Genomic DNA, 12,407 nt, shown 5'->3' with positions numbered 1-12,407 from the left:
TTTCTGAGGAATTATTACTCTCTGTATGTCTATATGTAGCCTTCTCACAATTTGATATTTGTGTAGCATAGAGTTTTCCACTCATTAAAAATTTTTTCTTTTCAATCAACTTTATTGAGGTATAATTTTAATTCATATAAAATGCACCTATTTAAATTGTTGATTTTGATGAGTTCTGACAAGTTTATAGACCCAAGTAACCACCATACAATTAACATTCAGAACATTTGCTTCACCCAGAAAATTCCTATGTTGCTTCCCAGTCAATCCTTCCACCCCCGGCTCCAGGCAGCCACTGATCTGCTTTCTGTCACGATAGATTAGATTTGTCTTTTCTGGAATTTCATATAAATGAAATCATACAGTACGTACTCTTTTGTGTGTCAGGCTTATTTTACTCAGTGTAATTATGTTGAGATCCATCCATGTCATTGTGTATAGCAGAAGTTCCTTCTGTTTTTATGGCTGACTAGCATTTCATTGTATGAATAGATCTCAGTTTGTTTATCTCTTCACCTATGGATGGAATTAGGGTTGTTTCCACTCTTTGGCTGTTACAAATCAAGCTTCTGTGAACATTCGTCTCCATGTCTTTCTGTGGACATATGTTTTCACTTCTCTTGGGTAAATATTAGGAATAGGATTTCTGGGTGTATCTCTCAAAATGTATCATTATAAGAAACTGCCAAACTATTTTCCATAGTGGTTGCACAATTTTGCTGTCCTACCAGCAGTGTATGAGAGCACCATTGCTCTACACCCTTGCCGACACCGGCTATGAACTTGGTATGTCTTTTTAATTTTAGATATTTAAATGGGTTTCTCTTGTGCTTTTAATTTGTATTTCTCTAATAACTCATGCTATTGAGCATCTATTCATGTGCTAGTTGGCCATTCTAGTATGAAGTGTCTCTTCAAATTTTTTTATCATTTTTGTATGGATTGTTTCTTATTATTAAGTACTAAGAGTTCTTAAATATGCTGGCACAAGTACTTGTCATATATGTTGCAGATACATGTGTATGACTAGCACCCTGAAAAGACTATCATTTCCCCCATTACAGTATCTTGGCATCTTTGTCAAAAATCAATTTTGTGTGTATATGTGTGGGTCTTTTTCTGGACTCTGTTCTGTTTCTGCAATCTGTCTTTCTCTTCATACATCAATACCACACTGTCTTGATTCTTAAAGCTTTACAGTAAGTTTTGAAATTAAGGAGTATAAGTCCTTCAACTTTGCTCTTCCATTTCCAAATTGTTGTAGCTATTGCAGATCTTTCGTATTTCTGTATAAATTTTAGAGTTAGAGTGTCAATTTAGATATTTTTAAAACTGGCTGGAATTTTTATTGAGATTGTATTGATTCTATAGATCAATTTGGGAAGAACAGATATGAAAACACTATCTTCCAATCCAGAAACATGATATTTCTCTCCATTTATTTAGGTCTCATATTTTTCTCAGCAATATTTTGTAGTTTTCATTGTTCAGATGTTGAGTATATTTTGCTAAATTTGTCCCTAAGCATTTCATGGTTTTTGATGCTACTGTAAATGGTACTGTTTCTTGTAATTTCAATTACCTACTGCTCTTTGCTAGTTTACTAAATGTTTTCATATGAACTTCTGCTAAAATTTTCCCATTTTTTTGGTCCTGAACAAAGGCACTCGGCAAAGCATAAGTGCTATCCAGAAGTACTCTTGAAACTACTGGAAGAAATTCACGAAAAGTGTGTATAGACAGAAATGCTGCCTAAGAAATGGCTTCTCCTAAGAGCGAGGCCTCAAACAGAAGTTAGCCAAGGTCACAGGGGACCCTGCATGCTAACCTAGTTATCTTAGAGAGCCAAGTTCAGTTGGTCTGACTCTGTGGGAAGAGGAATTAAGGGGTTTTGATTGGTGGTTCACAAACTTGGGGGAAGAGGGAAGAAAGAAATTACTCCACTAAGCTCCTCAGAATCCCCTGGACAATTTCTCAGAAACCCCTGAGATTCTGGTACTCAATCCTCAGGTAGGTATCCTTCCGCCTAACTGCACTCTGACGACCACTGGGAGCACTGCGTCTGTCTCAGTGCGTAGGCAGTAGTTCTGCATGACATGGCGTCATTTGCAATGTGGGTACTTAGTGTGGGGCTCTGAAGAGAAGTCACTCTGAACCTGTCGTTCCTGCTACTATGCTCTTGTGCCACAATTTGCAACTGGTTCTGATGGGAATGCTTCAGTCCCTCATTAAATTGGAAACGCCCCGGAAGTGATGACCTAGGTAAGTCATTATCAAACAGTTAACACCTGAACCAATGAGTAATTTTTTGGAAAGAACCATCACCTTGGAAATGGTCTACAGTGCCCTATGGATAGGATTTGGGGACTTTCGATGAGAGGGGCGGTGTGGCAGAGGGAAAAGGAGGAAAACTCCGGAGCATTCGTGCGCTACTGATAAAGTTCAAAATATACGAATAAGGGAAAAGAACAAAGAAAGGCCAGTTGGAAAAGTGAAAATACACTACCTCCCTCCACTTGCAGAGAGCGTGTAGTTGGCTCACAACTACCACCCGTTAGCTGGGCCTGCCTTCTAATTAAAGAAGTGAAGGAATATTTATGCAGATTGTCCAAAAATTCCTCTGCATTAGCCTAACAAACTCCTGCCCATCCTTCTAGACTTATCTCAACAGCACCTCCTCTGTGAAACCTGTTCTCAGTTACCCACATTGGTAGCTACCCCTCCTTTCTGCTCACACAGAACATTATTCATAACTCAATTTTTGCACTTTCTAGGATAAATCATAACTATTTCGCTTGCATGTCTCTCCTCCACTATTCCGGGAGCAAGTTGCTCCAATTATCAATTTTTATCTCTACTTCAGACTTTGAGCTTCATTCCCCTAAAATCCGACTGCCTTTTCTGACATCCGCATTTGAATCCATCAAAGGGACCTCCAACTCAGAGTATCCAAGGCTGAGCTCACAACATCTCTTCTTTTTCAGTGTTTTCTCTCTCTTGGTGAATAGCTTCTTTGTTTCTCTAGTTGGGCAAGCCAGAAATGTACAGTCATCCTTGACACCCACATCCGGGTCATTCTCCACACCCACATCACTCTACGACTTTACTTCCTAAATATCTCCCAAATCTCATCTTGTTCATCCATTCTGGCTGTCATCACCCTAGAGCCAGCTTGCAGCATCCTCTCTCCTGCACTCTTGCAATATCCTGTTACTGATCTCCCCACATGTAGTCTAGCCTGCCTCTAACCCATTTTCCTCACTGCAGCCAGTGTGATCCTCAGGAAATGCAAATCTGGTCTGTCACTGCCCTGCCTATAAGCCTAGGGTAAAGTTTCAAGTCTCTAACATCACCTACAAATCCCTGTGTGGTCTCCAGCTGCCAGCCTACCAGCCTCTTATCACTTTCAATGCTCCAGCTGCATTGGTCCCTTTTCCTTTAACTCTTTGCTTAAACTTTTTATTTGAAATAATTTCAGACTACAAAAAAGTTACAAAAATAGCACAAAGATTTCCTGTATACCCTTCACCCAGCTTCCCCAAATGTAGACATCTTACATAACCAGAGAATAATTATCAAAAATGGGAAATTAACATTAATATGCCATCCTATTAAGTAATCTACAGATCTACAGATCTTGCTTGAATTTTAATAGTTGGTTCAGGATCCAGTCGATGACTCCTCTTTGCATGTGGATGTCATGTCTCCCTAGTCTCCAATCTGAAACAGTTGTCCATCCTTCCTGTGTTGTTAATGACCTTGACAATCTTGAAGAACAAAGGCCAGTTACCTAGTAGCATGATTCTCAGTTTGGGTTTGTCTGATGTTTTCTCATGTTTGAATTCAGGCTATACATGATTTGGCAAGAATATCTCAGAAGTGATGTTGTGTTCTTCTCAGTGTATCATATCAGGAGGCGCTTGATATTAACGTGTCTCGTTACTGTTGATGTTAACTTTGAGCCTTTGGTTAAGGTGATGTCTGCCAAGTTTTTCCACTGTAAAGTTAGTCTTTACGGGGGATGAGGGGGTGAGGGAACGTTGCAGCAAAGAGAAGAGAGATCTTGAATCTATGTAAGTATTCTGTTTCTCGTCATACTTTTACCTGCGAATTTTATCATCAGTTGATGATTCTTGCATGCAGTAACTATTACTGTGGTGTTTGACAACTGGTGATTTTGTTTCCATCATTCCTTCTTCATTTATTAATTGGAATTCTATTATAAGAAATAGCTTTCCTTCCCTGTTTATTTATTTAATCAGTTGTTGATTATCACTGTGGACTGGTGGATATTTATTTGTTCAATGAATTATAATCTATTGCTATCATCATATATTTTGTTGCTCAAATTGTTTCAAATTTTGGACTTGACCCTTTTCATTGCCGTAAAAGTAACAAATATGTATCTGCCGCAAGGCCTTTGAACACCCTGTTCTCTTAACCTGGAATAATCTTCTAACCTCGCCCGTTGTCTCTGTTCCACCTCCAACTTCTTTGTGCAGTGAATGCTTTTCAAGCCTGGAGATTTCGGATCCAGTGTCCTAACTCGAGGGACGCCTTCCTTGAGACTCTGCGAACTGGTTAGGGCCCCTGTGATAAGCTCTCACAGCACTTTTCACTTTGTCTTCATAGCACTTCACATATTTTGAAATTAAACCCCTCTTTGTGAAGATTTCCAAGGGCAAGGATTGTATGTGTTTAGCTTAGTGCATTAATAAGCACTCAGTAAATTACTCGGATTGGATTAATGGAAGAACTTAATACCTAAAAATGTATGGGTGCGGTCTTTACAGAAATGCCATACGGATGATTTATTTGTACTCCAAAAGAAAGCTTTTCCCCAGATTATCCCGTAGATTCAGATAAGATATGGTTGACAGACAGTTTGACACAATGATTTGTTTTAAAAAGTCATTAAGTCTGACTCTGTGACTCGTCAGATCTAATGATTGTTTCCTGGACGGTCTCAATCCCGTGAAGGTTGTTTTGTCTTTTTTTTTAGATTGGCACCTGAGCTAACAACTGCTGCCAATCTTTTTTTTTTCTGCTTTATCTCCCCAAATCCCCCCTGGTACATAGTTGTATATCTTAGTTGCAGGCCCTCTAGTTGTGGCATGTGGGACGCCGCCTCAACGTGGCCTGACGAGAGGTGCCATGTCCGCGCCTAGGATCCGAACCAGCGAAATCCTGGGCCGCTGCAGCGGAGCACGCGAGCTTAACCACTCAGCCACGGGGCTGGCCTCATGTGTTGTTTTGTCTTTGTTTCTTGCAAAGGTAACAATGTACTTGCACCCGTATCTCATGTATGACCTGTCATAACTCCATACTGTCTTACAAGGAATTATTTAAACTTTGACTCTGAATTGTGGGAGAAACATGTTACTGGGTGCAAAGAGCTCTGCAAACCCCATTGTTCTCTGAGCCTGATTGTCTGCAATACATTTTCTTCATTCAGACCATCGCAGGTGACATATTTGTAAGTTAGATCCTAAAACTTACACCAAATCCTTAGAATCAATTCCATACTCTGTTCAAATAGGATTCTCACTGGGCAGATTTCATTTTCAATTTGGAAACTTGGAGTGCCAAGGCTTTCTGATATTTGAAGACAGACAGCAGGGGCTACAAGGAAAGCAGACCCTTATTCAGGCAGTTTGAGAGTGATGCCCTCAGGTAGCATTCTGGTTTATCTTTTCAAGCTGGTTGCTTAGATTCCCAGGAGGGTGTGAAGATTCCAGAGAAAATTCTCCTAACAGGTGAGAGCAGCTGAGCACATGTGCAACCCAGCACAAAGCCCATACCCAATCTTGGGGTTTCAATTGTCTGAGTCTGCCAGGATTAAGAAAAGAATATAAGAAATATTATTTGGAAGAAGTTTAATTTCTCTGGGCAAAGTCCTGAGATAAGCAGGTTTTCTCTCTGACTTCTCTCTTTATGCTTAATTTGGAATGTTACCTGTCCATAAACAACCACCTATGTCAGGAATTATGAATGGTCTGAGATTTACCCTACTTGCAAGCTAAAAGGTTAACCCACCATGGTTTCATGAGTGCTGTCTGGAGACACGAGACTCCTGGGTCAGAGACAAAGGACAGTCTATTATTCACAGCAATAGGAGTAGCTGGTGTATCAGAATTTTTCACCACAAGTGCAGAATTTTTCACCACAAGTGTCTATTCCCATTGGGTGATGACAGCTACACACACAGTGGGTTACATTACAGGAGAAGAACCCTGTGCTTAAAGAGCCTGACTCTTTTATAATGGGCACTAAGCATGCCTGCTTTGCTATGAAGGGAGACCTTATTTTTATTATACTGCCTGCCTTTGCTTCAGAGAAAGATAGAATCTCTACCTTGAAAGGTGGTAGGCAAAACTACTCTTTGCTCTGGAAGAGACATCTCTATCCTTTGAGCTGTTTGCTATACAAACATCCTTGAAAAGACAGTTTGGAACAAAAGGCAGTCAGTGCATTGATCACAAGATGTGCAGAAACACCATAGAGCCATGGAGAGTTTATTCCAACCACATGTTCTTTCCTTTCTCCTCTTATTGAAGTTCCACTGTGTGTGTATACCTGAATGTTCCTGATCTCTTTCTGATGACCCCTATACACATACACCAAAACTCACTTGTTCTCTGCTTCAAAATCCTTAGGACATTTATCTGTTGTGTGGTGGGGCAAACTGTACTTATGTACATCCTTAGTCAATTGCCAATTGGTCCAAATGCCTAGAAATGAAGTAATTTTGGGGGTGTGGGTAGATGGAGGGAGCCTCCACTACTCCTTATATCTCATATCTATAGGAACTAGAGATCTGTGTGTTATCACACACCTGGAACACAGCAAATACTCAGTACATGTTAGCTATTGTATCCGTCAAAATCAGCTAGGCTTTTGCTGCAGTAATAAATTATCTCAAAATACCAAAGTATGTTTTTTTGTTTGTCATGCCCCTTGGCCATTGCAGGTGGCCTGGAGGCTGTGCTCTGTGCTACAAGGAAGCCATTGTCCAAAGCATTGCTGGTCCCTATGACAGAGGAAAAGAGCCATCTGCAGAAACTATACAGGCAATTAAGTGCTCTGGCCCAGAAGTCATACACGTTACTTCAGTTCACAGCTTACAGGCCAAATCTGGTGACATGGCCCCAAAAGGGAACCAAGAAATACAATGTTACCATGTATAGAATATTTGGGGAACAACACAATGATTATCATAGCTTTTATTATTAATATTAAAAATTACAATAAAAATATACCCTGTGGCAGAGACATCATAACTACCTACTCAGCATCCTTTGGATTTTTTTCTTTTTGGTAATATAACCCCAATTTCAGCTCTCTCCCCTTCCCCCCATAACCACTGAGCCTCAGGGGAACATGGCTGACACCCCCAACACCAGGGTTGGGCCCGATTGGTCAGGGGCACTGCCATCTCTCTTGCTGGTGATTGACTCAGGAATGAGCACCTGAAATTCAGGCCAGTGACTTGGAAACAGAAGCTTCAAGCCCCTGAGGGCTTAGGGGAAATTTATTTCTCAGTCTTCTTAAAGAGCTTCAGGAAGTGTCTTTTTCTTTCTTCTTGCGGATACTGTCAAGCACATACATGAGGCCCGGAACCAGCTGCAGCATCTTCCTGCCATCAGCCTGAGGATGAAGCTTGCAGAAAGAATCCACGGGAAAACAGACCTAGAGCCACTGGACTGAGTGAATCCTAAAACCCTCTGGACTTCCCATTGTGGAGCCTCACTCTTGAAGCTAACAGAAAGATGATTTTCTGTTATGTTTAGCTGAAAGGAAGCTAACCAATACTACTATCTTCCTGTGCTAACTTTGGGAAAGAAGGACAGTATGGAGTGGGGGAGGGGCAGAGTCAGACAACCAGCACCACGGGTGGCAAGAACCCAGCAGTGGCAACAATCAGAAGGTGCACACGATGTCTAAGGTCCACCACCAAGCCTGTCCACCACCCCTGAGAACCTAGCCCTGAGAACGCCCAGCAACATGGGCGTTTTGCTGACCCATTCTGCAACTGTATTCTTAAGCTCTCAGGCAAGATCTATTGCACTGTCTGGAAGAAAGTACTATTCTTAAGACCTGTGATTAACCCCAGATTTTGATCTTCAGCACAGATTTCCTGCTAGTTCCCTTCGAACCTTCTAGAGGGAAGCGCCCAAAGGGTTTAACTGCAATTTCCAGGGCTGGGTCATAAGACAGTCCTGTAACTTGACTGCAAACCTCCTGTTGTGTCAGCCAAGCTACTGCACACAGACCGTGTCCAATGCGATAGACGAGCAAGGCCTTTCGATTTCCACTGGATCAGGTCAGGTGGTCCCCGTGGATGCTTCCAAGGCAGTCCCCGTCACGGCTAAGCAAGCCTGTTGGCTTTCATTTTCTGGAGGTGGGTTTCTCTAAGCCTTTTCTTACGTCACCTTCTCCAAGGCATATCAGGTGAGAGTCAGAAGGAACGTCTTAGATCAGCATCCCCAGCAGGAAAAGTGTCTTCAGGCCCCTGACTGCATGGCTTGGCTTTTATTTCCTGTGTTGTTCTAGTTCATACCGAAGGGGAGAACGATTTATTTTTTATCCTGCCATATTAAATAAAATCCTGGCCTAGAGTCAGGCAAGTTTTTATAAAGAGGATAAAAGGGCTGTTTTTAATAAACAGGGGTGGAATGATAAGAAACATCTTCCCTCCGCAGTAGCTCAGTAACACAATAAAGCCTGAGGATCTCCAGCTACGTGAAGGATTATCGTCCGCAGTCCGATCAACAGCCAGCTGTTTGCTGTCTCACCCGGGAATAGAACTAGAGGAAACAGGCTTAATTAAGGCATATAGGCTTGGGTTAGACTGGGCTTGAAAGAGGTTCAGGAAACTTTGTAAACAGCACAGACCATTGCTGGGGTGTAAATACGTCCACCACTGCTGAGTGAGCACCAGTGCTGGGGCGGGAGCACCCCAGGCTCTCACCTGTCTCGTGGGAGCAGGAGCAATCTCTAGACCAGCGATGTCGCAGGTAGGGATGGCATTTGCAAGGTCACTCAGGTCATTTTGTGCTGGTGTAAAAATGAATGTCTACTCTCTGAAGCAAATGATGAATGGATCAAGACCCTTGAAACGCTAGCAGAGCGTCTTCCTGAGGTTTTTTTTTTCTGTCTTTCTTCACTGGCTGACTTCTATCCATCTGTCACGACCTAGCCCTATGTAGGTGCCCCCCGCACCTCTGTTTTCATGCTTCTGCTTGAGTGCCAGCACAAGGCCCCTTGGAAGGCCCCGAGCCCAGCCCCGCAGCGTCTGGAAGTCAGAGGTTGTGAGATCAGCTTTGAGGGGCGCTCCTGAGGGGCTTGGCTGATGGCAGATGGCAGAATGTTAGCTAAGCTACTCTGGGGATCCCAGGCATCACTTAGAAAGGAAACCCAGGCCACGCCGAATTTCCTTTCAGTCAGGGCAGTGGAGGTCAGCCTGCAAGGGCTTACAGTCTGCTGGGAGGGGCAGCATACAAATACAACTCAGACATCCTCAGACTTCACCTGCTGGGGACTGCAAATAACCCCTGTTGCCTCTGTTATCTCAAACACAAAGATGCCGGCTGATAATTTTCCATCTAGTGTCTGGCACAGGGCCTGAGAAGCTCAGCAAAAAGTTGTTGCAACAAACACAGAAAATGCCTGTGATGGTGCATGACAGGACATCCGAGCTTCCTTAGACTGCTGACAAGCTTGACTAAGTCCGAAGTGGTTCCCATTCAGGTAAGTGATTCACTGAGATAATGAGGCTGGAGTTTTCATTTATAATAACTAAGAACAATAGTCAATATTTATTAACCACTTACCACGTTTGAGGTATTGCCCTAAGTTCTTTAAAACAGTCCCAAGAAGGGGCACTCTTATACCCTCAGTTTATAGATGAGGAAACTGATGAACAGGGAGGTTAAATAACTGGCCCAAAATAACACAGCTGTCAACCCAAGCAGGCTGGCTCTGCAACCCTCAGAGGATAGAGATACAGGTAACCTACAGGGCTAAACCAGAAAACAGACTGCAGCCTACAGGAGGTGAGAAGGAGGAAGTGACAGGTGAGCAGAGAGTAGGCAAAAACCAAGCAAAGGGCAGGGAAAGGTCGCTTCACAAAGAATCCTATACACTATTGGGTTCAGCTGCTAAATCCCATGTCCTGGGGTCTTTGGCCATCTCCCACCACAAGGGCTGAAAGAGCCCTCTGTGACTTGTGGCATCCTTTTCACAACCCCTTTGAGCAAAAATGGTATGGCTTCCTAATTCAGTGGACTCTGACCCACCTTCAGCTGTCTCCCTCAAAGGAGGATGGCTTGCTACTAATTTTAACAGCCAAAAGAAAGCTGACAGCGCCAAGAGATGCAGCAACACAAAGAAAATAACTACACGGCCTCCTGCAGCAGCTCCCTTGATGGAGGTGAGCACCTTCTGCTAAGCTAGTTCCACCCCAGGTACGTTTTCAATTTTTATTAGAGCCTTCTGTTATATATTCCTCTTGGTACCCAAACCACCGCTAATTTTCAAGGTATTAAAGAAAGGTTTATTTTTTATTTTTTTGAGGAAGATCAGCCCTGAGCTAACCATTGCCAGTCCTCCTCTTTTTGCTGAGGAAGCCTGGCCCTGAGCTGACATCCATGCCCATCTTCCTCTACTTTATATGTGGGACGCCTGCCACAGCATGGCTTGCCAAGCAGTGCCATGTCTGCACCCGGGATCCGAACTGGCGAACCCCGGGCTGCTGAGAAGAGGAACGTGCGCACTTAACCGCTGCGCCACCGGGCCAGCCCCTAAAGAGAGGTTTATTAATCATAAAATTACACAGAATAAGGAATGGAGGATGAAATTATAGCTAAAGAATCTGCTCTGTATTTAGGGGAAAAATTCAAATGACACCCATTTCGTTTAGTTTAGATCGTTGAGACATGGCCAGTGTTATAAACAATATCAAAGAATATTTCAGCCTCCAGGAATTTTTCACAAAAGCACATTTTTTTGCCAACCTGTTCTGTTTTGTTTTGGGTTTTTTTTTTTTTCCCCAAAAGCTGAAGAAGAAGAATCTGGAAACTATTTTGAAGTTTTGTTAAAACTCATACTTGCCTTCATCTGATTTCTTTCAGATTTTGTCCATCTTCCAATTTCAAAATATAATTCTATCATAATATTCATGGTCAAATATATTTCTATTTAGAAACAGAAGAATAGAGAAGTTTAGAATTTCTTTTCTATTATAATTTTGGCTATCTCTATTTGCCTCTCTTTTTAAAAAGCTTGTCGATATTCCCCTGGCCCAAGGTTTTATTCTTTTAATCTGCCCAGACAAGAATGATTTAAGCAAAAAAAAAAAAAAAAAGCAATAACATGTATTCTTTATTTACATGGCATCCTTCTTTTACAGATTCTAAACTGTAGACTAGAGAGTGAGAACACTGCCTTCTAAATATTTGTGGGCTGGATCTAGGTTCCTTGGTTAAAGGCGTTTAATGTGGATGGAAACGCTCGGCATGACTCGCAAGGTTATAGTTTTATAAGGGCCACTTGTTATTCTCCTTTGTTACATAATCCTATCTCATTTCTGCCCTTCTTTCATAGGCTTCCAGATTAGTGGACTGTCAGAGATTAGAAAATTTGGCTTTTCAGCTAAACATATTGCTTTGAGCACTGCCCATCGCTCTGGGCTTCTCACATCTCCAACTCAGAGAAAGTCGTATTTTTATTTCAGCAAAGGTTAGCTTAATAGCATACTTTCGATCTTGGAACATTCGTGATGGAAACCGAGTTAGGAATTCCCCTGACGCCGCACCTCTTGCTCATGTTTGGAAAGCTCAGGGAACACCAGTACCGTCTGGCGACAAACCAGGCCTCCTCCCCTTCCTGTGTCACTGATCTCAAGTCTTCTTACTCCTGGACAGACTCCAGCCAAGAGACCTTCCCATACATATCTTGCACATTCCCATCCATCTCCACACAGACACCAGTCAATAAAAGCATTTATGAGGCACCTACTGTGTGCAGTAGAGAGTTTCACTCTCCACTCTGCCAATTCCTTGGTTGAAAAACTGGCTCAGAGTATCTTTCCAGAAAATGTTCTCGGCTTAACACCACCCCTCTTCCATGTCTCCGTAAATACGTCCTCTGAGGAGCACAGATCCAGCACTGCCTAAGACAGTATCTGTCCAACTTCTTGACCACGACCCACAGGAAGGAATAAATTCGATGACACAGTAACGCTGTATCCACACACATTCACACACAACTCACAAACACAGTTAACCGAAACAAAAGTTTCATGAAAACGATAAATACTCTTAATATGTATGATGCACTTGAGTATATTTAATTCTAATTCTACTTCATAAAACAAAAATGCTCATCTTCACCCACAAAATTGATTT

This window comes from Equus przewalskii, chromosome 30 (genome assembly GCF_037783145.1).
Source record: "Equus przewalskii isolate Varuska chromosome 30, EquPr2, whole genome shotgun sequence".
NCBI lineage: Eukaryota > Metazoa > Chordata > Mammalia > Perissodactyla > Equidae > Equus > Equus przewalskii.
Note: the sequence above shows the minus strand (reverse complement) of the source record.